We start from the raw sequence: 26,737 nt of genomic DNA, 5'->3' as shown, positions 1-26,737 counted from the left end.
ATTTTTCATGGGTTTACCTTCACACGCACTGACGGAACTACCCATGCAGCATCAATCGTAGTAACCCATGAGTCAGCAGAAAAAATTGACAGCGCAAATTGATGGCGTGACCAGTTGAGTTATTCCGTTTAGAAGTGTGCGCGTTCAATGAACATGCAGCACTATGTGGACACCGGATAAACCCGTTCCGGCATTTACAACATTTTGACACTAGTGAACAACAATCAGAGTATCAAAAGTAAGCCCGGTTCCGGACGGCCCTGAGCGACAAGAAGCTCCAAAGCATGCTGAGGAGGAAGACCGAGAGAAAAGTGGCTACATCGCTGCGTGCACTTGGCCGTAATATACTTCCTCCACAAAGAAAGTGATCTCCGAGGTGTAGTTCATTTCACACACTAAGTTCCCGAATAATGTGCTGCTGTTGCTGATAATCAGCGGGAAAGGGATGTCAGTGCCGCTCTTCTTTCGCTCCGAAATGGCCGTGAACGGGGAAATTTAGAGTACAGGTGCCTGTCGGAAGTTGCGTCGGCGCGATGTCCTGGCTAGATCTGGCGACGGCTCACTACTCGAAGTGGTCGATGGAGGAGATGTAGCAGCTGAATAACGATGCTGTACCCACGTCGGTGAACCCGCCTCACATCCCCCAGTGGCGTTCTATCGAAAATTTTTGGACAAACCAGAAGCGTAAGATCTACTCCAACAATTTTTCCGCGAATACTGAAAAGGAATTATTAGGGTGAATTAACCTACAGTGGATACCTTTCCTATAGTGAACCATTTGCCAGATTTACTCAATTTGAAACATGCCAAAAACATGCTTATACCCATGTTTTCGTCCCCCATGACGAATGTTCCGGTAAATTGCAAGTAACCTAATATAACTACCATCCATCGGAAATTTATCAAACTCAATTATCTGTCTTAGTTTTTTTTATCACCAAGCGGAAAAAGTTCATTTTTTATGCAAACTAAAAGACTATGTGCCACGAATTCCAGGAAAATTATGTTATTGGGCCCATAACCTATTGGTCGATGAATTGATCTGTGTATTGGTATTGGTATCAGTTTGAGCCCGATATATATAAACTAACCGATGCGCATGGTGTCGAATTGCTGACATTTGTTGTTTGTTTAATACGCCGTTCTGGTAAAGTTTGTTGAGTTCGTGTTTTCTAAGACAAACTCTTCATCTTGCAACAGCCACACAATGTCCAAAATGTTCGGCTGTTGGCGCCGTCTTTGGCCAGCATCTCCTCGTCCAAAAAAAAACATCCATTCGAGACTTCTACGGGAACGATTATTACGTCCTCCAACAGATCGGCGCACCGGTCCACACGTGAGTCCACTTCTATGTATAGAAGTACACGGTGGCCAAGCACGTCGAACATAAAGTGAGCACTATGGACCAATTTGAAGAGATCTGGGACGAGATGCCTATGGACCAAGTGCGTGCCAAGATGACACATTTTTCCTATAGAAATAATTTCTGGTTACGCCACTGCATCATTCAATTAACAAAACGAAAGAAAATATTTATTTTACGTTCGTTGATTGCAAAGTTGAAAAATATTCTGTGATTCAATCATCCAGAAAATTCGATTATCCAGAGTAAAAAACATTTGGATTCTCCGGATAATCGAGTCCGACCTGGATTCCTAACGCCATAAAATAAAAAAAATCATATAAATGTGCTAATATATTGTTCTTTTAGAACATTGACACACAATTTAAAACGAGAAAAAGCTCATGATTTTGAACTAAATCAGTCAGTTTAGGTTAAAGGTTGGTAAAATGCTGGGCACGTGTCACTTGAGACCACGTTGTGGTCATTATCCTCTGTCCAGCAACTCCTATCCCAACCTCCAAGAGGTGCCGACCGGGATACGAGTAACCTTAGCGGAGATCGAGTAACCAACCCCCGGTGGAAACTACAGCGACGGCGTACAACAGCGTCTGATCCGAAGCAGGCGGCTGAATTATGAAACGCGGTGCCTCGCCAGCTATATCTAAGACGGCAGCCCCGTCGCGAAACTAGGTATCGCAGCCCTAGTAAGGCAGCATACCGAAGGTAAAATACTACGAACAATCCTGATATAAATACGGAACGGAATAATCGGCATGGACCTAGGCGAACGAAAAAGGACAACGATTATTGAAAACTCGGTAATTGGAATGTAAGGACTTTACTCGAACCGGCACGTGCAGGTATCTTGGCTAGAGAACTGCAGAAGGTGAATGTGCCATACAGGAGGTAAGGTGGCCGAAAACAGGGAAACGCGAAGTCCGGGCAGTAGATCCTATTGCGGGCACTTTATTTATGTACCACATCCACTACAGTGGCGGCGTAAAAGCAGAAAGGGGAATCGATTTCGTGCTCATAGGGAAACAGATGCAGCATGGCATTAGATGGAGGCCGATCAGTGACAGTATATGCGTGTTGAGAATTAGGGGCAAATTTTTCAACTACACGATAAACCCGATGAAGGAAAAAAGGAGTACTATGTGCTCCTGGAAAAGACGTATAATGAGTGCCCAGGACACGACATCGAGATCGTCATCGGAGATGCAAATGCAACCATGTCCTGATTGATGGTCGACATTTTTCAGACGTTACAGACGTGAGGTCGCTTAGAGGACCAAACGTTGGCTCGGATCATTATCTCGTGGTATCCAAGTTAAAATCAAGGACGACAAGAAGAATACAGTTGAACAACCAACGGCTATCAATTGGAGAAGTGGCTACAGAGTACCTGCGGAAGGTTGATGAGCGGATCGAAGATCAAGTTGGAGGTAGCCTGAATGAACAGTGGCGGCATATCCACAGTACAATCAGCACCACAGCAGGAGAAGTGTTGGGTACATCTGCGACAGCCACGTCCAATGAGTGGTTTGACGCTGAGTGCAGCGAACGATGGATGAAAAGAACCGCGCCAGAGTTCACATGTTAGCCACGGCTGTGACCCGTCAAAGCGTATGAAGTTACCGAGAAACTAGAGCTGCTGAAAAAAGACTCCATCGCCGCTTCTACAAGAAGATTAATGGAATCAAGAACCGAAACGCAGAATGGTGATTGGGGATGATGGCAAAGCTGTGAACCATCCATGGACGAGGTTAAAAAATCAGTGAAAGAGCTGAGGAACTGCCAATATGGTGATTACCAATATGGTTTTCGATTCTCCACTATGGACCAAATGTTCACCCTGCGACGGATCCTCGATAAATTTTGAGAACTCAACCTGCAGACGAACCATCTGTTCATTGACTTTAGGGCAGCGTACGATACAGTTAAGAGAAATGAGTTATGGCGAATTATGGTCGAACATAGTTTCCCCACCAAACTAATTAGGTTGATATGTGCCTCCCTTGAAGGCTCTACATTATGCGTCAGGATAGCCGGTGAAATATCGGACTCCTTCGTAACGTTAGATGGTTTGAAGCAGGGAGACGGGCTGTCAAACTTATTGTTCAACATCGCATTGGAGGGTGCTATACGGAGGGCCGGCGAGCAAAGAAGGTGCCGCTTCTTCATTACGAAGTCTCACATGCTACTAGGTTTTGCGGACGATCATTGGTATTAACCGTAGAGCAGTGGAAGAGGCCTTCGGACCTCTCAGGAGGGAAGCTGCGAGAATAAGGCTCATCATTAACTCTGCCAAAACGAGATACATGGTGGTTGGTAGAGAGCGTGGTAGTCCGACGGATTTTGGTGCTGAGGTGGTGTTAGATGGGGAAAATTTTGAAGTAGTCGACGAATTTATTAACCTGGATACATTAGTGGCACGTGACAGCGAGGTTAGCCGTGAAATAAAAAGGCGGATAGCAGCTGCAAACGGGGCCTTCTACAGATTACGTAACCAGTTGAGGTCCCGTAGTCTGCAAACCCGTACTAAACTTGCACTCTACAAAACACTAATTCTTCCCGGGGCCCTCTACGGGCATAAAGCATGGACTTCAACGGCCGATCGGCGAGCTCTTATTGTTTTTGAGCGTAGGATTTTGCGTTCAATCCTTGGCGGCAAACTAGAAAATGGTGTTTGGCGCAGACGCATGATGCATGAAGTGTACCAGGTGTACAATATTGTTAAGTTAGTTAGTTTAGGATATAGTTAAGCGGATAAAACACGGCAGGTTGCAGTGGGCTGGGCATGTAGCTAGAAGAATGTCGGAAGAATGACCCGCGAAGACCATATTTAGCAGAAATCCCGATAGAGGCCGTCGACTTCGAGGTAGGCCCCGCGCTCGTTGAATGTGTGCTGTCGACGAGGAAGCCCGCGAAAAAGGTATAAGAAGAGAGCCTGAGTGACATGGCGACGTATTCTGGTTTCGGCATTGAATCGATAATCGGTCTGTCACCGTTAAAGTAAAGTAAGTAAGGTTACAGAAATTTGTCATACAAAAATTTTGACTAATAGAAATATATGAAATAAATTTTTAGTATTCTTATCTATTTTTTATTATCATCTACAACAACAAACAACAACGTGCCTAAAATGCTGAATTATTTCAGCATTATTAACACAAACCGAAACGCCTTAGGATGCTGCATATAACTTTTTTATTGCTATTTTTGATAAATTCCATAGAGCTAGGTAAGGTTTGGTTTATTTTTCGATGACTTCGTGAAAATAGAATACTTTGGTTTTGTATTAACTCGTAAACCAAACGCAGTTTGATGCCATTGCATTTACATTTTATTTCAGACATTGAGTATGCTATCAACACCGGCTTAGTTGGCATGCAAAATTACGTAACGCTCATAGTGGAGAGGGAGGAATGTAATATCAGCGTCACGTAACAAAAATTTTCGGGAAAGAATATAATTTTACTCCAAAAACGACCATTTTTATTAAGCAAAATATTCTACTGCGTTAAGTATATTTTTGAGGGGGCAAGTGATGGCGTTACGTTGTGCTACATAGTAACAAAAGTGAAAAAATTGGTTTTTCGCGTTACGTAATTTATGAATGTCAACTTAGTGATATTAATAGTGACAGCGCCATATTAGACAGCATGTTACATAAACCCACAATTAACACAAATATGAGATGTAGGACGTAAGCAGAACTGAGTTCGCTGATGCAACCAAGGATGTCAACATTCCATGTAATATTCTACCTGCATGTTTTCGATGTCGAATACATTTGATATCATCAATCAAAACGGGAACGTACGTGAAGAATAGAAATGCTATTTGTTTTTGATTATCATTTCATGTTGCTTAAAAACAAATTGAATGTATTTTAAATCTATGCCTTAATTTTTCATTTATATTCAGACAGCGTCAAAATTTACCAACAATCCAACTTTTAGGATAATCTTCAGTTGCTTCAGTGCTTCTGTACTCTATATCCCAAAATTATATCATGGGTCTCAGTTGTAATTTTGCCAGCATGAATTCACTCGTAACCCCTAACGCTCTAAGCCCTTTTGACCCTTGACACACCATCGGTAAACAAGTTGCCGTCGCTCCCGTAAATGGAAGCTACACCTCGCGGAAATACGCGCTCTTTGATTGTGTAGTATCAGATTTTAATTAAATAATCTAAACAGAAATTGTTTATCAACCCCAGCGCACTGGAACACGTGCCGCTCGGATATCAGGATTCGACGGTGTACAAAGAGCAGCAGCTGGTCGTGATTTTTTCGACCCTCCGCAATAATCCCCGTACGAGAGCATTCGCGGCGATCGTTCCACGGAAGCAAACGTTCGGATTGTTACCAAGGTAATTACCCATCCCGTCTATCTCTCTCACACACCGGTCGACCGGATTGTTCTATTTCTAGTGCTAGACATCGCGAGGTCGAACTTTAATAACTTTACTGCGTTACACCGACTGTGAACATCTTCTTTACTATTAACCACATGGCCTCAGAGAGAGGGTGGATTGCATGTCAAACATTTTGACAGATTGTTTAGACACTTAATGACGATCGGTGGTTTGATAACAGTTGGTTGCAGTGTTCCGAAAATCTAATTAGTTTTCTATTTGATTGTGATTATTAATTTTTCGAATGCTATAACTAAAATGTTTCTTTGTGGCGAGAAATTTGGGGGGGGGGGGAACTGTACTCTCCGATTTGTACAGCACCGTTGACATCATATCTCATCTCATTGAAGCAGAAAAATACAACCGAAAGGTAGGCAAACGGTGGTTTGTCCTACGAGTAAGCAATATTTTCTGTACTTTCCCTTTGCAATAAACAAATACATGACCGGTGGAGCTTGATATGGTGAGAATATGCTGTTTTCGTGGTGAGAAAAAATCCATTTGACAAGTCATCATCCTTCTAACACTGGCAACACATTGCCGTTCACCATTGTCGAGGGGATACCCCACGGCGGAAGTTAAAAACCTTTCCCAGCACCTCCGTGAAGAGAACTGCTTACTGGGAGGCTGCATGTTTCCTAAACCTTCGCCCCCATAAATTGCCCGGAACACGAATCGCGTTGCATGACCATTTCCGCCCCCTAATCTGCTACAGGATCGCAACGGAACGAAAATGTTTCCTACTCATTATGCGGCCCCTCGTCCAGTATGAGAGGGAAAAGAAATGAGATTTTACTTTCGATACCCACTAGATGCTCATAACATTGATTGATGGATTTTTGAATAACTGAGTAAAGTGGTTCTTCAGCAGTCGTCCTAACAAGTTTCAACTTGAGAGCTCATACAATTTATTTTTTCTTTTTTTTTCTTGCTCGATGTTCGGACTGGCCTGTATCGCCAACGCGAACACATGCTCGTTAATTTTTTTTTTCGTAATAATGGACATTGAATTCCCTGCGCTCTTGAATCATACATACAAATAAGATCCAGATGATGAGTGCGATGATAATGAGCGTTTTATCCCTTAGATCCGGACAGTCGCTTTTTTCACCAGTTTTGGTGAGGAAAAACTTTTCTATGCCTGCACATTAAGAGCAGTTCAATAGGTTTTGTATCATATATCACTTAGCACAGTTAATCAAACGCTGAACAGCTGTAGCATGGTGCCCGTGAATCGTTTGGCTCCTAAACTTGACTGCATGAAGCGGGTTTCCGTGAGGTAAATTATTAATGAGAGGAGCAGTTGTCGAATTCGCGTCACTTTCTAGATACTTGTGTGGCAGAAAACACTTTATGAAAATGACAATATGAAAAACGTGAGCGAAAGTAAAATTTGGTTATTGAGCGTAATGATCATTGATAAACGATATTCTTCTACGTTGTTTGTTATTAGTAATTTAATTTATTAACATTGTCACCAACACGAAAAACATGTGAAAAGGATAAATAGAGAAAAAGGAAATTTTTTAACTTAAAAAATCTCGAAAGTGACTACGTTTTCTGATGTATATTACATCAAAAATCGTTATTTCGGTGAAATTTATTTTGAAACATGTTCTAACCGATATACATTACCCGCAACGCCATAAAATTGGTATCGCTTCACTTAGTATTACAACATCCTGTTTATACAGCAGTAGGGGAGAACCGTACAGAATGCAGAAGTGAGGCAGGATGGCCCTAGCTTAATCTTTTTGAATACACTCCCCTAAATACACACACATAATTAAAGATAAATTTCTTTGTTTTTTTTTCATATAAACGCGGCTTTTTCTATAGTTCTCTTATGAAAAAGCGCGCCGTAATGATTAGAATATTTGAAAAACTGTAGAACTGTCTGTGGTTCTATCCAACATGTAATTATTCATGAATTTTATATTAGCTGGTAAGGTTATTATTATTTCTTTTATTTACTAGGGTTTTAACCGGTGGTCATTCGCCTCGGGATTAAAGTTAACTGACTAGTAAATTGTGGTTCCTCTTTCTCTCACACTTTTGGAATTTGAAAGATCATGAATATTTTAATTTATTTTACTAACTTTCATCAATTTTTACCAACATGGAACAAAAATAGCATTGAGGTTGAATGTTCTATGAAGCGCTGTAGAAGATGGCTTGACAACTTAGACATCGTACACAAAGTACGTAACGCATAACGGGCGAGGAGGTGGGGATGAGATTGCGCTACTTATTGTTATTTATGGGAGGGAACCCCCTCCCCTTAGTTGAGATAGTTACTTAACTGTAATATTTTTCAAAATCGATTTTTTTTTGTTTACCGTAACGTAATTTTAATGGGAAAGTTAGATTAAACGTTACATATCGTTACATAGGGGGGAGGGGGGGTTTCTGCAATTTAGTTTTTTGGCGTTACCTTATTTGTATACGAAGCCTTGGGGTATGTTCCAATGCTTTTGATTTTACTTCTAAGACTTCAAGCGCTCCACACTTCGCGTGCTAATTTTTGCAAGGGGCATATGACCCTCCGGCATTGAAGCATTGTTATTTCTGTTGTGGTGCGTCTTGGCCACGAATTTAAGTGTTTTAGCCCACGGTATGTTTGATAGCGATGGTAATTTTTATCAAATTGAGTATTTTAGAATAAGTTTCGTCAAAAACATACATTATACAGATCCCACAATCATCCTATACGTTTAATGTCGCTTAGAAAAGATAGAAGCGCTATAAATTGCGAAAATTCTCAGCTAGTGCGTTTTGTACAGTTCTCCCTTACTCCCGAAAGTTCAGCATTATTGAAAATGGGCAGATTTACAGATATACATACAGTCATGGAGAAAAAAATAAATACACTTGCAGTGTTGGATGGTTTTTCGTACTTGCGCAGTGATTTTAATTGTTGCATGATGTTATGTTACGTCATTAAGATCTGAAGACACTCTTTTTGAAAGAAGAACGGAGAAATAACTGAAGAAATTTCTTTGTCGGTGATTCCGAAATTTTTTTGCGTGAGTTAGTGTTTTTAAAGTGGCGACAAAAATAAACACACTATTGAAATATATATACAAAACAATCCAAATTAGCTTTATTTCTCTACATATTGTTAGCAAAGTGATTTTTTACGTTACAAAACTCACTTTCAAAATTTTGTGGCCTGTTTTTTGTTTTGTAAAGCCATATTCAATCTTCGTGGAATGTTTACCCCCAGGTTTTCACGAGTAGAAGCTGAACTAGCCTTTCATGCTGCCTGTCCGACGTTCCATAAGTCTGCTTTATTCTTTAGATGATGCTTCGGCATATGGAAATAAAATCGACCACCTAGGTACACAGGAAACTTTATTCTACTTCAAAAGCGACACATTTTGGCAAGAACTGAATTTTCTAAAAAGCTTTTAGACTAGGATGCAACTAAATGGCACATCTTGTTTTGGTCGGATGAGTCGAAATTTAACCTTTTTGTTTCAAACGGTCAGCAGCTGGTGAGAAGACCGGTGAATACTGCCTTCAACGCACAATTAACCACGAAAGTAGTAAAATTTGGAAGTGACCACAAAACGGTGTAATACTGTTTTCTGATGCTGGTATGGAACCCATTGATTTTCTAACATAGACTATGAATACTAACGACTGTGTAGGTATTTTACGTAGCGCAATGTTTCCGTATGCCAAAGAAAACATGCTTCATGTTGGAGACTAACGATCCTAAACATACAGCATTGAAAACACGAAGATGATTTTTAAACGAGAATATAAAATTATTAGTTTGACCAGCGCAGACTTTTAATTTAAATCCTTTAGAAATTCTATGGAAGATTGGGAAAGTCTAGGTTGCAAAGCATCATCCAAAGAATAAAACAGACTTATGGAACGTCGGACAGGTAGCGTGAAATGCTAGCTTCTACTCGTGAAAACCTGGTGGTAAACATACCCGGAGGATTGAATATGGCTATACAAAACAAAGGACAAGCCACAAAATTTTGAAAGTGAGTTTTGTAACGTTAAAGGTCACTTTGCTAACGATATGTAGAGAAATAAAGCTAATTTGGATTGTTTTGTATATATATTTCAATAGTGTATTTATTTTTGTCGCCACTTTAAAAATACTAACTCATGCAAAAAATTTTCGGAATCACCGACAAAGAAATTTCTCCAGTCATTTCTCCGTGCCTCTTTTAAAAAGAGTGTCTGCGGATCATAATGACGTAACATAACATCATACAACAATTCAAATCAGTGCGCAAATACGAAAAAATATACAACACTGCAAGTGTATTTATTATTTTCTCCATGACTGTAACTCTATCTCGTGATTCCGACGGTCTAGAGAGTTATGGTTTTCAGCAATGTTGCTCAGGAAGTCAAGGGCGGTGGAAAGTATGGATCGGAGCTCAACTGCAATGCGGTACTAGAGTGCACGTAGTTTTGAGTACACTAAGGTCGCTTTTTAGGCGGATTCCAGAATTAACGCGGTTTTTTTAAGCGTTTTTTTTACGCGGCACGTATCCCCCGCGTAAAAAGCGACTTATTTATCTCACGAGTTCCACCATTTACAGAGTTGTGATCTTTGACAAAGTTGTTCAGAAGGTCAAGGACTTTTGGCTGGTGCAAATTTTGATTTTGATTTGAGTGTTTTGAACTAAATTTATCTCCTGATTCCAACCACTTAGAAAGCTGCGGTCTTCAGTAAAGTTGTTTAAAGGATCAGAAGCTTATAGTTGGCTAGTAGGTTCGAAACTCTATCACAATGCGACTGATGTGCATGAAGTTTTTAATACCTTCTACTCATTTTATCTCGTGAGTTCAATCGCTCAAAAAGTTGCAGTCTTCAGCAAAGTTGCTCAAAAAGCCAAGGGCTTCTCGTTTATGGATTAGTTGGGAATAATACCACTACGTGACGCTAGTGTGCGTTTAGTTTTGAGTGTGATGAAATTATTTATGTCGAGAATTCAACTGCTTAGAAAGTTGCAGTATTCAGCGACTAAAATTTCTCAGAAAAATGATGCAATTTTTTTTTTGTTTTCTATTGCTCTCCAATGATTGATTTGCAATTTATTCTGAAGTAATACAGGATTTGAGCAGAATGTAACAAATGGCATGGGGCTGTATTAGTGTTTAGGCTGGTCAAGTGACTCATGCTTTGTGAATAGCCATGTCACCCATTAATCAGCATTACCCATGAAATCAACAACAACAACAAACATAAGTGTACAAATTCAAAAACTGAAAACATCGAGAACGTCACGAAGATTGTTCACTTTCAAATGTTTAAAACTCAGTAAGTTTTCAACCGATTTCCTTCATTCTTATAGCAATCGATTAAAAAATCATCGATGCACCCGGTCAAATGCAGATGATAGTAGTTTGATTATTCAAACTATTGTACTATTGAAAATTATCAAGCCATGTTGAAACGCTGATTTCGACCTCTGATTGGTCGCATAATGCTTGGTATCCCCAACACGGTCGACAGAATATAATACTTAGTTAAGAGCAAGCCCACCAGTGGCTAAATTGAAGTTTCTAAAGCTAGTTTGGCAACTCCCACCATAACGCGGCAACCGCACCGGGCGTTGCTATGTTGGTTTGGGAAATAGCAATCCCCACCTCGGGTAGTAGCGAGTTATTAAATTTGTCAACGCGATAGCAACGAGCCGAATCGTTGCTATTTGATGAAATGTCAAACTGTTGTTTTTTTTTTGTGCTCGATAGTGAATGTTCGTAATAATATTTCGAAGAAGACGAGTGTTTTGAATGCGGACTCAATTGGTCGGCCTCGGAAGACGAAGTGTTTTGCCACGCTTGTTAAACACGTCGTAGGACGCAAGTGTCGGCGTGAACCACTACTCAATTTTATTCCGATTGAGCTGAAATTTTTCACAGGGTGTTTTTTCGAGCAGGTGAACATTTTGTATACGTTTTTTATTGAGATGACCATTTTGGTTGGCATTTTGGTCTGCAACCTAAACGATGCGGAAAGCTCAAATCCTCACAAGATTGGCCAATATTATTCAATTAACCTGGAAGGTTTAAGCGAATCTGCTCGGGAGTATCACTAACTATTTTCCCGTTTCGTTCGGTCGTTGTATAAAAAACCATTTTTCTCCTTTACCGCTGTTTCAATCTTCAAAAACAACCTAAGAAGCGTTCGAAAGCGGCGTTGGAAATGGTCATCGGTATAGACCGTTGTTAAAACGCTGGATGGCACCTTCCTCCGTATGGCGTTTTTTTGGATATTTACTAAGCTGAAAGTCGCCCCGAATCTTTCCAAAAACCATATTCTTAATCGCGTATAAGGAAATTTGTTTTGCGAAATCACTTTCTGCATCACTAGAATCAATCAAATAATCGAAAACAATTTACGCGTTCTATCTTTAAGTTCTTTTTGGCGGCAAATTTTCAAACGTTGCGGGACGTGCCCAGTTTTACGGAATTACTTTAAATAGACATATAAGGATGAAAAAAATTATGTAAGCACAAGTAAAAAAATCTGCAAAAGAATTATGTTATCGATAACTTGTGAGAACGGAAACAAAGTTAAAACAAAGTTATGTGAAATGGAGGGAACATTTTTTGAAGTAGAAAGAACGTAGATCATTCCGGAAACGATTGACTGACGGATAAGTTGTTTATTACTAGATCCGCAAAAAAATATGTGAAATACATCACAAACAAACATTTTGCCAACGCTGGCTAGTGACGGTCTTCAGAATTTGGCAACTGCCGGTGTGAAAAAGAAATAGTGGAATTGGTAATCCCCATTAGCAACGACCGGTGCGAAAATCGGTTGCTATCCAAAATAGCAACGGCCAGCGTTGTGAAAATAGCAACTCAAATGGCAACTCACCGGTGCGCTTGCTCTAACCGAGAATACACTATTTGGGCTATATAAAGCCTGCTTCTGGTCAAACCAATCAGTTTACTAGTGGAGGACTACTAGCACGGTCCTAACCAAATAGCAGCGGGTAGCAGAAGTAGATAGCAGCAGCGGCAGCGGGTCTTTGTGTGGTAACGGCAGGGCAGCGGTACTATTTCCTCTTGTAGAAGGCTGCCTTTGTGCGGTAGCAGTAGCATTTGCGGTGGCTATGTTGGCCCGCACTTCCTCCAGCGAAAAGCTAAAATATTGGCAATTTTAGTGCAATTGAAAACAATTCTTGATACTGAGATGATTTCACGTGCAACCTGGTGGGGGAGAGAGGTGACACCCAAATGTTCCGTCCCAGGTGTCACCCGTTCCCACATCACTCATCTTCAATACGGGTTGCGTTGTAGTAGAGAAATGAGTGCGAGAGAATATTGAAAAGAGAGATTAGAAGTGACCAACTTAGGCGATAAAGTGCATTACTGCTATCATTAGCGATACCGCTTACCATGCAACGCACAAGCTGCTATAATTAACATAGTTCAGTCAGCGATCAATTCGGAAACAAAATGCGAAAGTTTTGTCTTTTGTAAAAAAGTCCTTATGCAAAATTCTATCTCAATCAAGCAACCGCTCCTTTCCCAGAAATATAGTTACGAAATTCCATGCCCACATACAGATGCATCCATCTGTTGCATAGTCTGAACATTTTTCCGACATTCCTTCGCCAGAATAAAGTGCTTATTCTAGACACCTTATTCCCATGAGAGAAACAACAACGAATGCATGGCAGCAAAGGAAACAGGCAACAAAAAATAGCGAAAGACAAGGATTAACCCAAACCCGATCCGGAGGATTCCCACTCAGGATTCTTATTCAAGAATCCTAGAGCAATATACAGGGCATTCCTGAGGATTTTTTTCTCAGGAATCCTTTTCAAAGACGTTCACGAATCAAATGTGAGGAATCCTAGAGAATCTATGCGAATCGTATGTTTTCGTCCGGGTCCACAGCTCTAGGTTTTGGATCTTTCTTCTGTGTGGGAAGCACCTTCGGCATACAGGCAGGCATATAGGCTTTATAATCAAATGACTTCGCAATATTTAACATAATTTTTTTTCATCTTTATTTCAACAGAGCATATCGGTCTTATTCCCAAACCTTTTGCAAGAATTACATTGACATAAGACAGACTGTCGTAATTCTAAGTTAACCTTGCGGTCGTGTCGTATAAACAACCTCATCAACTATTTAGGTAATAATACCACCACTGGTGGTATTGGCCGAAGAAGTAAGAATTCTGTTCTAAACTGTCCACCAACCCGAAACTCTTGACCTTTTGAACAGCTTTGCTGAAGATCCTAACTTTCTTGGAAATAGAAAGCGAGATGTAAGTTAAGATAAAAACACGAAAAAGCAAGCGCACTTGCGCCTCGTAGCGGTGGATTGCCGTACTAAACTGTAAACCATTCAAAAACTCTTGAACTTCAAACATGTTTGCTGAAGACCGCAACTTTCAAGGTCATCGAGATAACTACCTTATTTAGGGCCAAACTTTTTTGGAGTGCTGTGATATTCAAGCAGTTTTGACGACTTGAAATGCACTGTTAGATAAAATTGCAGAAAATACCAAAGTTACAATTCCGTCTACTATTTGTTTTAATGGAATAAAAAATACCCTAGTCCAACGTCATGCGGTCGTATTTTGGATACCACCCTCCTACTTAAAAAATACTTTTATAGTCCACGCCGTGAACTTGACTTTACTCAATCCTTGTTGATGTCTTGATAGTAAAAGGAAAATGTAAAAACAAGATATCAGTAACGGAGTAGCAACAACGATTTTTTGATACTGCGCAGGCGTTGTGTAGCAAGTTTGTTTTTTTTTTTTATTCTAAAAAAATATTCTTATTCTCGTTCCAATATTTGATAAGTTTCAACCGCTTCCTTTCAGGCCAACGTTTCGATCCTAGTTGAAGCATCCTTAAAGCCTCTAAAGTGTGTATTTTCTGTTATATTCAAACATGTTTTCCAAATGCACTTGAATAATTTTTTTTAAATACAAAAACAAGTACATCGACCTTCTCCGAAGCAGTATTCACTGTGGTGCTAGCCAAAAAATAGAAATGTTTTTACTCCTCGTATGTTTGAAACCTCATGTTATGTTTAAAAATTTTATGATCATATTATTTTTTATAATATTTTTCTACTCTTGATCTTATTAATTTCATATGAGAAAAGTTATGAAAAGGTGACTTTTAAATTGAAATAAAAGTTCACTCTCATAAATCCAATCCGCCACTGGGCAATATTTAGTTTTCTTCGTCACTAAGAAAGAGAAAGAAATTTGATGAAAACGTACTCGTCTCATTTACTTTTTCTGTTATGAATTGAATTTCGTTACACCACCGTTCAACACTAAAGAACACATTAAACAAAACTTTATGTCTAATCGCATGTTAAGAATTGCCTCCATTGCTTATGATAGAAAGTTCTATAATATTCCACGCAAATTTAAATGATATTGCACATAAGTTTCAAACAAAATCGTGGTTTACTTCAGAAGCAACTAAAGTTTAAATGAGATAATATTTTACATGACGTGTAATATTCAGAATTTTCTACTGTGTAGAGTCCTGACCCCATTCGCATTCGGATTCTCCAAAGCAAGTTAATACTAATGATGTCATTTCTGTACATGTGTAAGATGCGCGTTAGCATACATTTTTTTAATGATGCCATAAGGTGGGATAAATCGTATTAGGTTTTTAAGCACGAATAAAAAGCAATAGAGCAAATCAAGATTAACCAGGCCGCCAACACATACGATCCGATGAAGTCTAATGAATCAACCAATGTATGTAATTTTACGAAAATGCTTAAAACGTTGCAGACTTCGTACCCTAGCGGACATAGTTGTCATAATTTATGTTTTGTTTCTGACCGTTAGGTGTTTTTTTTCGATTGATCTATTTTTCTTATGTCTGCCAATTTTGTTTTTTACTATTGAGACATCAACATCAGATCAGATTAAACATCGAATCGAGTGCTTCAAGATACCTGTTTTTTTAGTTTATATATGAAGGTCATATTGATCCAAAATGTAAATTACAAGTTATAATATTTCGGATGAGCTTTCTACAAAGTTGCTTCTTACGAAATAAATATATTTGATGGAAAATGAAACATTGATAAATTTAATTATCAAGACAAAAATGACCCTACCTTTTTTCAAAGACAAATACTGTTTTAGCGTTGTATCTTATCAGTTTTGGAAAGAAGTGATAAATACATATTTGGAAAACGTAAATTATTACTAAATATACTCCTAATAATGCTTTAAAATTTATGTAAAGTGATTATTTATGTTCTCATAGTATCATGTACGACACATTCTAATTACTGAGGATGTTTCATCTGAGTGAGTGATACAATGAAAGTGTTGAATTAGAGCTGACAACAATTAAGAAGTAAATGTAAACAAATGTAGCGGTTACTTGGATAATTCACAAATTTCAGTCTCAAATCACGGTAAACGTTATGTTGATAACTAATGGAATATTCTGTATAACATATTTTTACTGGTATTTTTAAAATCTCATTTCCATGCAGAGGACATTTACTCTCCTTTTTTCGTTGTCTCTTTTAAAGTACCAGCATTGCTAACACACAACTGTGATTAGTAGATGATGCACATGAAAAAAGACAACTGATTCGCCTGCTCCCACCGGGAAGCAAAGGGTCAGAGATCTTACGAGTGAAATCCGAAATGATCCCACATCGCAGCCGTATTAAGCTGCCGCTCCAACGAGATAAGTTAATGATGATTTAGTTTATGTAATAAGTTTGCTTACCATTCGACGCAGTCAGAACAGGAACAGCAATTTCGCGGTGATGGATTGTGGAAGGTCGAATCCGTCGGGGCAAAAGATGATGGGACGAGAACGGGAGAAACTTGGTGGGTACAATACAACACACGCTCAACATCGTTAAGATCGCGTGGCTCGAGAGGTGCTCTTTGCTCGGATGGTAACAAAATTCCCAGGCAGACCAAAAACCTCGACGACTGCTCGGTACCCCGTCATCTGGCCAAAGCAGGCAACACAAAATACTCCGCCGAAACAAGTGGATTTCTTAAGTTGGCTCTCAATCGGCGTTCGGACAACTGTAATTTTCGATAGCCACTCCTCTAGTGGGTGCTCCCTCTTAGTAGATCATGGAATGTGTAAATTTGAGGGCTCTCGAAGGTGTGTGTGGATTATGCTCTGAGAGCGCAGACCTTTGGCGCCGGTTTGCACTATACAATAAAATAAAAAAAAAACACAATTGTCTCCCCGACGGGGAATTGAACCCCGGTCTCCCGCGTGACAGGCGGGGATACTGACCACTATACTATCGAGGACCTTGTATTCCATTGTTTATATGGCAGTAACTATATAAACAAATTTCAAAAGAAAAAAGTATAAAAATAAATATCAAGATTAAGTAGGTTACAGTTCTTTTTCATCCGAAGTAAAATATATATAATCTGCATCGGCCGGGAATCGAACCCGGGCCGCCCGCGTGGCAGGCGAGCATTCTACCACTGAACCACCGATGCTGATGTTGTTAATATTAGTGACTTGATACTTTTTTAAACACTGATTCTAGTCAAGTCTCAACAAAACGGAAGACGGTTCTCTCTATCTGTGATTTTCACTAAACATAATAAAAATCGAATCACTGCTTGTGCAGCTGGGCAACGCAGCATCCGAGTGCGTGTGTGTGTTGTATATTTGTTCATTCTCTGTGCGTGACGATCCAAACGGGTCACAGAAATAGAACATCGTGAGAAAGAACAGAAGGCGGCCGAAACGACGATTTTGTATACAACAATCATTATGCTGCATTTCGTATCAGAGCGTGAACGGGAAATGGGAGGCGGTAAAATGCGAGGGGAAGACATAACATACCGCTGTTGGATATTAAAAAAACATCGCGCCATCCGCCAGGAGGGCGATTTGCTGACTGAGCCTGGAATTCTCTGTTTCTAGATATTTGCGAGAAGGAACATTCCTTTTTAATAAAGCCGGTTTCATCGAAATTCAGTCGAAATTGAAAGAAAAACGATATCATTAGAGCTAGCAGCTTGAAGGTATCGTCCGATTCGAAGTTTCTTTCCTTTAATTTACGATAGTTACGTTATAAATAAGTAGAAGTGATAGACTGTTTTTTCGCTGTTACGCGTTAGAATTAAGAGTTTCGGCATGTCATGCGACGTCGATCCCCTAGTCTAGAAAAACTGATTGTGGCATTCAGGCAAGGAAGTGATGAATAATGAATGAAACAGAACAAATCACACTGTAGTGCCTAAAAAAACAAACCGTAACAGTAGACAAACTGAAATGTTATTTTTTCCTGTCCGTTTCGCAGAAACTATGGTTTTCGCTCGCCTCAGAATTCTCAGCCTTTGGCTTTGATTTATGTGTCGCATGTATTTACCAACTACAGCGTTGTGTTATAAAATGAGCAAATAAATGTTGGCAGACTGAATAATACAATGATTGTATTCATTACCGACGATGTCTGATATTTATCTTAAAATTTGAAGCGAAGATATCATCAATCTAATTGAATCCTTCCAGACTAAATGTCAAGAATAATTAGCATTTCAGGCTTAAGGATTATGTTCCCGCTGTTTTTTTTTTTAATACTTTATTTTGAAAATAAGGCTGCTAATCATTCAAAGTATTGAACTATTTTCCATTTTTCTGGTTGAGCTCAATTACTGTTACGTTTTTTAAGTTATGCGCTAATTAAGCCATTATTCGATGTCTTCATATGAGCAGAACTGCTGATTAGTCAAACCACGGGCCTTCGGGCCATTGAACGGAGCAAGTAATAATCGGACGACGCAATATCTGGAATATGGCAGGTAAGGTACGACTTTCCATGTGATTGTTTCTATTCAAATTTTAACGACTTTGGCAGTATAAGGCCGGGCGTTGTCACGCAGTAGAATCAATGTTTCGTATTGTGGCTGTTTTAGCCGGTTCTCGGCTTGATCACATCAAATGAAATCGATACCGGCCGTAATAAATAATACCAACCTGTTCCCACCAAATACACAGCATAACCTTCGCAGCGAATATATTTAGCGGAGCCGACGACGTACAAGCATCAATAGGCAATTCCTTTAATTTTTTTGGGTTGCTGTAATAAATCCATTTTTCATCACCCGTCACGATACGATGAAGAAAACTCTTCCTTTTTCTTCCTGTTGTTCACAAGCAAAAAACGACAATCATGACACGTTGTTTTACTTACAGTTGCATTTCTGTATTTTTCTGTTTTTTAACACTCGATGCGCTTCAGCTGCCATTTTCTTTAAATAAAATGGGAAAAGTAAGCGGTTTTGTTTACCACTCCACTTTTTGAACACCTTCATCCACTCTTCCCTCAAATCCTGGTCGTTTTTAAAGACCTTTCCTGTTTACTGGAGCTTGCTCCGGGCGAAGTTCTGGCTAGTTTGGCGGATTTGCCTTCTTCGGCACAAAAACAACATCGGATTGGCACGACGCTGAATCAGGCCAAAACAGAGTGTCCCCTTCGTTGGACCGGCACTTCTAGAGGCGTTTTTTATATATTAGGCCGTTGATGGTGCCGGTTTTTCTGTACGGTTTACGGAACTTGCCGCAGCCACAGAGCGTCTACCATACCAAATACTTCTTGGAAAATTTGTCGACTTTCATCTTCCGGAACTTCTCCGAGCAGGACTTTCCAACGACTAAACTCAAAACCGGGGATCTGCTTGGAGTCCGCTTGATTGTCTCGTCGTCTATTACGATCGTGGTTCAGCTTCCTGGTGCGAAATTTAGCCACCATGTTCTGTTCATAGATTAGAGTAGGTATTTTGCTTACCATGAAAACCGGTTCGCTTCATTATCTGCTGGACTAACCAGCCGGAAGATCAATTCAACCTTTATGGCCACATCCCGAATGGAATGGTTCGGATTGCGCTTAAAGTAATCTCTCACCTTCCATACTTTCTTCGGTTGCCGCTGGATCCAGTAAGTCTCCTTGAACGATTCCCAACTGTTTCGCGATCCACCTGTGGGACTGGCCTAGAGTTTCCACGACCGTGCCCATAATTTTTTTTAAAGTTTTATTTTTGGAAGCCATCTCGATAACAACTTGACAGACTGATGTTTACATGTTATACAGATAAACATCACACTCTAAACTAGTTTTACCCAAAATTTCGTAAGTTTTTACCTATGCAGCGTTGCATTTTTTCGAGTACAATTTTTATATACAAAAAAAGTAGTCCCGTGTTATCCTACAGACGCGCAGTCAGATAGCTTAAAATAATGAATATGGCAACTATCATAATTCAAGCTACCAAAGAAAATTTATAACTATAATTTAGCAAGATTTTTGTACGCACTGTGAGTTTTAGTGAAATTTGAAAAGTTTGTAGGAATTGTTTTTTCTATTGTGTTTCGTTTGGAGTGTTACATATCAAGACTCCCACACTACTGCCATTACTCGAATGATATTAACAGATTCTGAATTTTCGACTTCCATAAGACACAGTTGGGTTCGCACAACTATTATTTCTGCTAGGAAAAGGGTTGTTGTTATTTCTCCGGATAATGTGGAGACATTTGTGATCATAGAAACCTTAAACTGACAGGTATGCTAATTTTTAGTAGTAAGCAAAACTAGTAAGCAAAACTATTAGTTTTATTGTAAGAATAGTTTTAATAATTTATTTATTCTAATTCCAGACGATTGTGTTGATTAAATCTGTAACTTCTTTATTTACAAGTAAGTGAAGGTCCAACTTTCTAGTATAAGGTAATTCCGATTATGTCTCCTTCTTAAATATTTATTCAAGAATTTTAGTCTTAGTTTTATTTCGCATTTACATACCCTTCAAGTACATACCGTTTTGTGATGCATTACATACTTTTTGCATTTTTTTATGTACTTGCTTTAACAGTAGAGTTTCGAGAGATGGTTTTTGATTTGTGGCATGATAACTAACAGAAAAGTATTGCATTAATCTTTTCCTCACTGATTCGTAAAATGATAGTGTTGTGTAACGGCATCAGACTTAGCATTTTTCCAAAAAAATTATATTAATGATAAACAATGGTGTAACAAGTGAATGATTTATTAGTGACAGAACAATCTTCATTCTATGCATATATGAGTCATTCCATACGAAGTGACCACGAAAAAGCACAAACTTGGTATCGACCATCTCGGATTTGCCTGAAAGTTGGGAAAACTATTCATCTAGGTTTACTTTGAATTCCCGAATTCGGCGTCGATTAGAATATCCCACGCTCTTCGTTACCGAATGACGTTTTTTCTTTTTCTTACAATTCATAGATGTAAGATACCTAAAAATACTGATAGATGATTTTTAAAGAAAATAAACCAGACTGACGTGAGCGCCATTTTTTTCAAATATAGGGTTCTTATGCCAATTTGTTTGTTATTCGAAGACCCATCTTTTGGTATCTTTCTTTTAGTTGTTACTTATTCGTACGTTGCATAAAATCAAGAAAACAAAATTACGTATGCACCATTTCAATACAAAAATGACAAATAACCCGTTTGTTTTTGGGCCGTATTGAAAAACTGATCAAATGGATGTACGTCATAATGTTGTATCACGGCAGAATATACCTTGTTACCTGAAGTGTTGCCAGATATAATATTTTTGTGTTTTAAAACAAAATTTGCATATTTCGATAAATTCATCTATTTTTATTTTAAATTTCATAATGTCATTTTGTTCATTGGATAATTTTACGTAAGTAAAAAGTATCACCCTGAGGTTATATGAGTCAATGTCGAGATTTACCATTTTAACGAAAACAGTTATAAATTTCTTATTCGATTTTATATCAACTTATATAACTGTTAGTTTTTTAACCCAAAACAACCCTAAAAATGATTTTGAGGATTTTCTAGTCTTGCGAGCTTTTATTATATTCATAGGGCTTAAAAATCACTGATAGAACTGATTAAACGGGGCGACAATCTGGCAGCACTGCTGACAAAATATATTTTTAAATTCCTAATAACCAGAAAAATCTTAAAAAGCATCTGTTTTGTTGTTCAGATTTTTCAATAAATATTACTATGGAGAAAATCAACACAGGTTTGGTTGAAATGGTATATCTCGAGATTGACTCACATTTCCTTGAGATGATAATTGTTTCTAAGGGAATTCAGTTTCAGTTTTAAACACCCTAGACCAGAAAAGCCATGGATGAAATGAATTTAATCAAAATTTAGCCTAAAAAGGCTAAGAAACGCACCAGAAGAAAGACATAATAAATTTTGCTGTAAATGGGGCCCGAAATTGGAAGGGACTAAAAACAAAAACAATTTCCAATGTTGCTGAAAATTTTTGTTAAATAGGAGCTCAAAAGTTGATCTCGTATTGGTTGATGCAAAAAATTTAATAATTTCTCTTCAAACCAGCAAAAAAAAATCGAAATAATAGCAAACGTCCTCATAGTTTAGAAGAAGCTAAAGGAAACATAATCACAATTTATGCTTTGAATGTTTGATAGCACTTTTATACGCGAAAAAATAACAAAATAGACTCTAAAATCTATTCCAAAATGACTTCTAGCAAAACAAAAAGCCAAACACACAGTAACACATAACGTTATAATCTCACATTTGTCGACGTTCAATTGCATGCGATTGTCGACACACCATTTCGCGAAAATCGATAACTGCTCCTGGAGCGCAGCGGCATCTGATGGGACCTTTACTTTTGCATATAGCTTCAGGCCGTCAGCGGAGGACAGTCGAGGGCCCTGAAGCCAGAAGTTGACATCGTTCAGGTTAATTAGAAAAATCAATGGCCCGAGGTGGCTACCTTTAGGGATGCCAGAGTGAGCGGAGAATGAATTCGAAGAAACTCCGTCGATGTTCACTGCTGAACTCCGATCAGTCAAGTAGGATTTAAACCATAGTTCTGAAGTATGTTTCTATAACAGTGATTTTTTTTTTTTGTATCTCAGAGGGAACTGAACTTCTATTATTTAACAATAGAAAAACTTAAAATCAATTCCGATTGCTATATAGATATATTTACGAGGGTTTTAGATTTATGATGATCTTTCACACAAGCGACCGAAAAATAGGGGGAGGGGGTGTAGTTGTACTCTGTAAACTCCGTAATATCTCCGTAATATCTCCGAAAGGGGTAGAAAAGGAAGGGGTTTATGTGTGATGGCAACCTTTATTAATTTTAAAACCACCTAACCAATTATCATTTAATTCGGTACGTGGAGGTACTTTAGTAGCGAATATTAGTTACTTCACGAGCGTGATCAGAGTGGGGGAGGTTTATCAATAGTATTTTTTCACCTTGCGAATTTGTATTTGTATTTGTATTAGGGTTTGCAATCCCGGGAACGATTTCCCGGAAATTACCTTTTTTCTGGACTCCCGGATCCCGGAATAGAAATATTGATTCCCGGGATCCCGGGATTCCCGAGCTCCTCGAAAAATTTTTCATACAATATTGCAATGAAACAAATTATGTTATCAAAACACGAAACTTACGTCGTAGAAGTGTAAAGCAGCTCCGAAGTGTGCATTATACGAAGAAAATATTTTCTTGAAATGACGATCAATATTTGCTTACCGTGTAATATCAAATTATTTGCTTAAATTATTTGTCAAAAATGTATGCTGTCTTATTCAGTAAACGAAAAATTAAGAAATATTTTCTTCGTCTAATGTCTTTTTTTGCTAGAGGGTTTACTACTAAGCGGATAGTTGCTTGATTTTTTCTTTGTTTATTGACAAAAAATTTGTAAATTGATAAAAAAAAAATAAAACTCGTAAATCAATGCGACCAGAAATAAATAAATTAATAAAACTCAGTCAGTGTAACTTGGATCGTGGCCGCGATTTCACATTAATTACGTAGGCATTCAAATGCTCAAAAACCTACCTGCTAAACACTCAGCTTTATCTTCAACAACTAAAAGTGTTGAACTCTTCAGTTTCTAATGAAATGTATCAAAAGCTGGAATCGATGATTTAGAAGTATTCTAGAAATCGGACACCAGCGGTGATTCAGCGATCCTAAGCAAAGTTTTACAGAAAGGAATTACATTATTTCCGCTTGACGAAAAATTGTCAGCGGATCTGAGGCGATTGTTCGACGGCACAAAAACTCTGAATCCTACTCTTCTGCTAACATTTGCCAGAAAAATCGATCATGAATTTCTAGAGTGAACTTGAATTAAATTTGTTTTTCAATCTGTTTTGCATGCTAATTGATAATGAAATTGTAAACGATTGTTTGATACCTTTTATTAACAAACTTTATTTGAAACCTCATTTTTGCTAAGAATTTTTTTCCCATTCCCGGTTCTCGGGAATTTCCGGGAAATGAAATTTTTCATTCCTGTTTTCCGGGAAATCCATTCCCGGAAATATTGCAAACCCCTTATTTGTATGAGTTCTTAAATACACTAAAGTCGCTTTTTACGCGGGGATACGTGCCGCCTAAAAACCGCGTAAATTCCGGAATCCGCGTAAAAAAACCGCGTGAATTCCGGAATCCGCGTAAAAAAACCGCTTAAAAACCCGCGTTAAAAAACGCGTAGAGGGCGACCTTAGTGTACAATATTCCTGTGACAGCAGATTTCCTATATCTCAGTGACGTAGTTTGAGGGAGTGGGGGGAATTATAATGATCTTCATTGTATTCAAACCGTTAAATAGATCATCTTGAGAAGGTGCACTCTAGGCTTCTCGAGTATTGGACATATTTCTATTTCCTAATTTCATGTCATGTCTTGTCACGTCAAATTTTGTTATATTATGTTATGCAATGTCAAGTAATTTAAAAAAAAAACAATAATGCAATAAGAAATCACTTTGTTTGAAATACAAAATGTGACCAAAATACCTGCAGGTATTGATGAATAAGAAATCAAATGTTTCATATAAATTTAAAGTGCAATGCGCCAAGCGGAGACAAAACCAATCGACTTCCAGTAAGTTTGGGATTTCTTGAGGCCTCAAAAGAAACCAAAAAAACTTAATTCTCAAAAATCGCATGCAATAGATTCGAAAACCACTAAACCGATTGCCATTAAAATTTGCACACAGGGGGTTTAGAGTACGGTCAATGTTTTCTTCACATAATATGGCCTATATCTTAAAAGCGGTTTCAAGAAGGGTGTTGAAGGGAAGGGGGTGGTTGAAACTCTTTAGCCCAGTGCAAATTTATTTGCAGAGGTTCTCGAACACGGGGTGTCCTCCTATGATAATGGTTCTACTATATCTCAGCGACGTAGTTAAGGGAGATTGAGAGGAATAAACGATGTCAAATCTAATAAATAAATTGTTCACCGTGTGTAGAAACGTGTGATGGTGCTTCATTGTTAAAATGTGTACACAGGAGATCTCATGTGCAATGCGTGACATCAGTTTTCTTTTGTTAAAAGCGAGGTTGAAAGTACCGGAAATTCATTCAAATTAGCTTTTCAAAAAAGAAAGGATAAGTGTGGACATAAAGAATCCTCAAATTGCTGCCCAGATTGATTGCCATAATCTTGTAAAGCTCGTGGAGTGCATTTGATCCAATTGGATGTCAAACGAAAAATCAACTAATGTTAATTTGCACACGGTTAGATTGCTCAGAGTAATTTCTCACTATTATTTCTAATGCCCAATGTTACTTCGTTAAAGACTAGGATGAAAACCAGGAATTAGTTGCAGGATGATTTCTTTTTAATATCAGTTTAATACCGTCTGAATTCTGAATTGAAGACCCCAACATTTTTACTTCTGGACCTTTTGAAGGTTATCCTAAAATGGGGAAATATTTGTTTTTAATACAACACCAAAACGCTCATCAGGAATGGATTGAGGTAGTTATTAAAATGAATGGAAACCTTTTTTATTTGAAAAACAAAAACATTTTCTACATGTATTAAAATGAAATATCCCATAATTAAATTATCAATTTGTTCATATTTGGTACCTGAACCTTTTTGTGTGAAGACAATGGTTTAGTTGTTCCTGGCCAAAATAATAAACTTAGTATCAGAACGCTCCATCAAGTTTCTAACCTTTTTGCTCATTGCTATTTTTCCAAGTGTATTTGTTAGAGTTTTGATATAAATTGGAACGCAGGCCGGGCACCAAATTTTAACTAATACAGCCCGAAATAATCAATCCAATTATATAAAATTTATAATAAATAGGTAAAAACGCCATTTATACGTATCGCTTCAAATCATCGAACCTCGTTCTGTAAATAGTATTATGTTTGATGAGTAATAGATTTAACCTCATTCAAAACACAGTAAATTCCACCTATCTATGATTCATCGATTACTGCATAAATAAGTTTTCAAATAAACCCAAGAATCGCTATGAAAACAAATGAGTAAGTTTCCTCCGTACTTAATTATTTTCACATCAATCAGTTTTTGATCACTTTGTCGCAAAGTTACACGAGTTTTCTACTTCGAAACCGTCATAAAGTTACATACTATGCAAACATAACATTTGTGCATACAATCTGATGCCTTACTGACACAATTCTGCTATATATTTTCAAATTCCACACTCAATTATACAACAGCCACTTGCTATACTATACATGTAACTGTGCATGAGATATGTTAAATCATTATTGCTGCTATACGTGGCACCCTCCTTATTCCATTCAACCCCCTAAATTCGGCTAACAGGAGGGAGTTTCAATCGTTTCCAGCGCTTCGAGGTGGTGGCAACGCTCCAAAGAAAATTTTCTTCTGCAAATTGCGTCTACTTCTAAAACCCACGCCAAAGTGCCGTCGGCAAATTGTCGCGATTTCAAATATTCGACGAACCTCACCATCTATCTATACTCTCATACAAACATAACGGAAGTTCACCGAACCCAGTGGATGCGCGCTGGGCGCAAAACCGGCTCCTTTCGACGCCTGCTGCCGTCGTGGCGACTTCGCGCCGTTATCAATCGCAAGACATCGTTCGTGTGGTAGACCCCAAACCCGCGGAGGTATCGGGCGCCCAGGAGCGAGCGCATCTTTCAGGAACAGGAAAAC

At 38.5% G+C, this 26,737-nt stretch overlaps 1 protein-coding gene and 2 non-coding genes across 14 annotated transcripts in view; 1 reads left to right on the top strand and 2 right to left on the bottom strand.

The window, feature by feature from the left end:
* Nucleotides 1-26,737, top strand: part of LOC129732265 (protein winged eye) — a 674,761-nt gene that overhangs the window by 465,696 nt on the left and 182,328 nt on the right. The window lies entirely within an intron of this gene.
* Nucleotides 16,976-17,047, bottom strand: Trnad-guc (transfer RNA aspartic acid (anticodon GUC)). The gene has a single exon. It is a non-coding gene; the product is annotated as a tRNA-Asp (tRNA).
* Trnag-gcc (transfer RNA glycine (anticodon GCC)) lies at nt 17,175-17,245 on the bottom strand. The gene has a single exon. It is a non-coding gene; the product is annotated as a tRNA-Gly (tRNA).

This window comes from Wyeomyia smithii, chromosome 3 (assembly GCF_029784165.1).
Source record: "Wyeomyia smithii strain HCP4-BCI-WySm-NY-G18 chromosome 3, ASM2978416v1, whole genome shotgun sequence".
Taxonomy (NCBI): Eukaryota; Metazoa; Arthropoda; class Insecta; order Diptera; family Culicidae; genus Wyeomyia; species Wyeomyia smithii.
Note: the sequence above shows the minus strand (reverse complement) of the source record. Positions and strands in the feature narration are given on the sequence as shown.